General features: G+C 42.9%; 1 long non-coding RNA gene across 1 annotated transcript; it reads left to right on the top strand.

Moving 5' to 3' along the window:
* The first annotated feature begins 818 nt into the window (after positions 1–818).
* Positions 819–2,737, top strand: LOC140578153 (uncharacterized). Its single transcript, XR_011982190.1, has 3 exons — positions 819–894; positions 1,751–1,808; positions 2,649–2,737. It is a non-coding gene; the product is annotated as an uncharacterized lncRNA (long non-coding RNA).
* The last annotated feature ends 1,259 nt before the right edge of the window (positions 2,738–3,996 follow it).

Raw genomic sequence — 3,996 nt, 5'->3', positions numbered from 1 at the left:
CATTGTGTCTTACAAGTGTCAGATGTTTCTCAAAGGCACATATCTTGACACTGAGATTTGACATTAAGCATTAATTACGGACATACAGTATATCATGCTGTTAAATATGAGAATCCATCCATCTTCCATAACTGCTTACACAGTCTGGGGTCCCAGTGAGTCTAGTATCTATATGAGGAATCATAGGATAAAAGGTAGGGGAACTACATGAACAGCAATACAAGGCACACACAGCCACCTGTCACCATAACTGCTGGAGGACATCAGAGTGCCTAAAATAAACCCACACTGTCACAAGGAGCACATGCAGAATCAACACAAGCACGGAGCAGAGCATGTGAGCAGAGTGGAGCGGTGAGAATTTCCGCTCCTCGCTCACGAGGCTGTTGGCTCCGCCCGCTCCTCCGCTCTAATTCGCTCTGCTCAACACCGCTCCTCGCTCTAATAAAATTTCCTCCCGCTCCAGTCAAATCGCTCCACGCTCGCTCCAATTTAAAAGAGGGACAAATAATCTGCATGCCTAACAAATGTCACCTTAAACCGATGCCTTATATCATAAAGAAATGTGAGCACTCAGAACAGAAAATATTTATTTTTATTTATTTTTAAACAACATATAGGCAACAACGGACAGGTTTGGCAATGGCATTCCACACAAGATAGGCTTACAAATAAAGGAATCAGTGGGCTTAATAGCCTAAAGCAGGGCTTCTCAACCCAGTCCTCAGTGAACCCCAGCCAGTCCACGTTTTTGCTCCCTCCCAGCTCCCAGCCAATCAGGAACACCGAATAGCTGGTACAGGCGTGCTGGGAGCTGAGAGGAAGCAAAAACGTGGACTGGCTGGGGTTCACTGAGGACTGGGTTGAGAAACACTGGCCTAAAGAATATACAGGGTAAGCGCATCCACGTTTTAAATTCCTCAGTTATTTTCTGTTGATGCTGCTGCTGCGTCTCTCTCTATAAAATAAAATTTCACTGACAGCGTTACGTGAATTTAAAAAATCCTATTAGACCTAATTTGAATGACAAACTAATTTATTTGATTATCAAATTTTAGGCTTTTATATTTTTATTTACTTTATAGACTTGATATGCTACAACCATATAAAACTTCCTCACGTTTTGCTCTGGCCTCCGCGTGTTCGCGTAGCACACTCATGTTTCCGAGAAAAGTCTTTTTCGATTCCAAAGCGGATCTAAATCTTGATAATTGTATAGGTGAATTCTGGGAAGATTTGCGCACGCCTCAGAGTATCGGAGCGGTATCGGAGCGAAATTGGAGCGAGACAGAGCGACCGCTCCAGCCTTAATTAAAAAACCGATCCGCGCTCTGACCAAATTTCGCCCGCACCGCTCACATGCTCTGGCACGTAGTAACACTTCACTTAAGGAGGCACAAAAAATATATTTATACACTTAATTAATGATGAACTAACTGTTAACAACATGATTTCAACTTTAATAACTGAGCTACTAAGTTACTAAGGAACCGTATTATAAAGTGTTACGTTTGTGCCCCCGCAAGTAAAGTGTTGCCTGATGTTGATTTACTATAAATTGTCTGTGTTTCAGACAGGGCAATAATGAAATAAGTTTTCATAAAATTCGCTTATAACTTTGTGTAAATTATGCGGCATTGAATATATAATTTCTATAACAACATTATACTATTTACAGGGGAAATAAATAAATAGAAATGGTACCACTTCAGACTTCTCTAATAGAAATCCTTTCTTAAACCTTTTGCAGGAAACCATTGCATTAAAGTCTTGGACTTGGCTGAAAGACAGATTCATAAACACAGAGGGTGCGTGAGGGACCTAAGGGTGATGTGTAATAAATGGATGGATGTTCTTGTATGTACACTTGGTGCTCATTTATATACTAGTGGATACTGTTGCTCAGAGTCTTTTGCAGTTAAATCAGCTTTATACCGTAAAAGCTTTTAAATGTTCTTCAGTGTCAAATGGAGGCTTCACAAGCACAATAACAAAAAAATATATATATTTTATAGGTGCTTGTTGTTTGTGATGTTTCCTTCTCCTCGATGATTAATCCACCTGAACTCGCCCCTGGATATTTTTCCGGAATTTTCTCGGTGACTCAGTGACTCTGTTTTGGTTACTTTGTGTGTGGAACAGCCTTCTGGCTCCTCGTGTGATTCAGATAGTTTCTTGAATCCTGTGGGCTTTCTGGCCGTGGTCTTTGTGTAAAATAAAAGCATAGCAAAGGCTTTCCCACCAGAAGCACTGTACTCGGCAGAAACTCCTTACCTGAACTACTAATACTAAATGAACAGTAAGCAAATAAGCAAATGAGCAAACAACTAGTTTCGACATCATGCATAAATGTAGTCCCCCAAAGGGGTTAATCCCTGACTCATAATTGTAGGATAGATTGTTTGGGGTTGAATCGTACTGTAATTTGCCTGGTGCCATCTGTCTCGACATGGCAGAGATTAACTCTGTATATGTGAATGTGAAATACAGCAGTGCTGCTCGCAGTTTGGATATGAGTAGCCATGTCACCTGCACACTGCCCTAGCACATTCAGCCAGGACTGAGCTAGTGTCTGTTGTTTACTCTGATAACTAGATGAGCTCAATTTTCCCAAGTATCGTCTTTGTTTACTCCCTTCTGGGTGACAGTGGCGGAGCACAGGAGATCCTTGCCAGGAGATCGTGCCAGTCTTCATACTTCTGTTGGATGTGCAGGCGTCTCTGTAGCATCCCAATCCAGCTGACTAGATGAGGTGTGACTCCCTACTTCGGCCCTTCTGCCCTGCGTGATGCTACTCGCTCCGTTGTCACGCACACATGCCTCGGCGTGTGCAGACCTGCGTCTGCCAGTCCCAGGCCGTGTCACGCCACAGCTGCTCCCCGGGAGCCTGATCTTAACACTGGCTGCTGTGCCGTTAGCTCACCTGCCTGCCTCCACACGACTCCTCCTCCCGTCTTACCGTTGGCGCTTGAGAAGCTGTGATGTAATCACTTCCCTGTACTGCAATAGCAGTCCTGCGTAGGTGACCTTGGACTAAGGTAATGAGCCATTTTTCTCTTTCCTGGCAACGCTGCATGGAAAACAACCAACCTACAACAAAGATGGCTATTTAAGCCCTCCTCATCATCCCAGTATTGACATGGGAGCTTAGTGAAGCATGAACTTCACACACACACACAGAGTGGGAGACTGCATACACATCACTGGAGGTGATAGGCTGGAGTGTTACCCTCTCAGCCAGGATCCCCCACAGTCTGAAATGTAAAACAATACAAAAAATATGTAATTCTTACAAAATAAACCAGAAAAGACAAAACACACAAAAAAAAGTAGGCAATCCCAATGAAAGCAGGATCAAGATTACAAAAAAGGTCCTAAGTCCACATGGCTTCTTCTAAAGCATCAAAGTTCAGGTTCTTGTTTGAAATAAAGTCTTTGAAATGTAGGGCAGCAGGCCAATTTATACCCGTCCATCTTAAATGTCTGCTTATCCAGTACAGTGTTGTAGTGAGCTTGACGTCTATTCCAGGAAACAGAGGGCACAAGGCAGGGAACACCCTGGATGGAAGGCCGAGCCATTTCTGTCCAAGCCATGAAGTCCCTGGAAGGCCAGATCAGCCCACATCAGAACACGTACCATTACCAAACAAAATCTGAGACAACCAATTTGTCTAACGGCCGGTGAATGGGGTGCTCTTTAAGATTCCTCCAGTGCATCTTCTGACATTGTTACCAATATTGGGATAATGAGACAAAGGGTTAGTATATCTAACCTTACAGATCACAAGGGCAAAGTTCACAGCTGCTGAAATGTAATAGGTGGAATCTGAATATACATATGAACCAGCGGGAAAAAAAAGAAAAAAATTACTAAGGTACACCGAATGGCTGTGTTTGACTGCAATAACAAATAAATATAACCTGTGTTTACCGGCATGTCACTGAGCTCTTTTGATACTCTGAACTGTTTGTTGAACTCAGTTCTGGTCTACATTT

Source organism: Paramormyrops kingsleyae, chromosome 13 (assembly GCF_048594095.1).
Source record: "Paramormyrops kingsleyae isolate MSU_618 chromosome 13, PKINGS_0.4, whole genome shotgun sequence".
NCBI lineage: Eukaryota > Metazoa > Chordata > Actinopteri > Osteoglossiformes > Mormyridae > Paramormyrops > Paramormyrops kingsleyae.
Note: the sequence above shows the minus strand (reverse complement) of the source record. Positions and strands in the feature narration are given on the sequence as shown.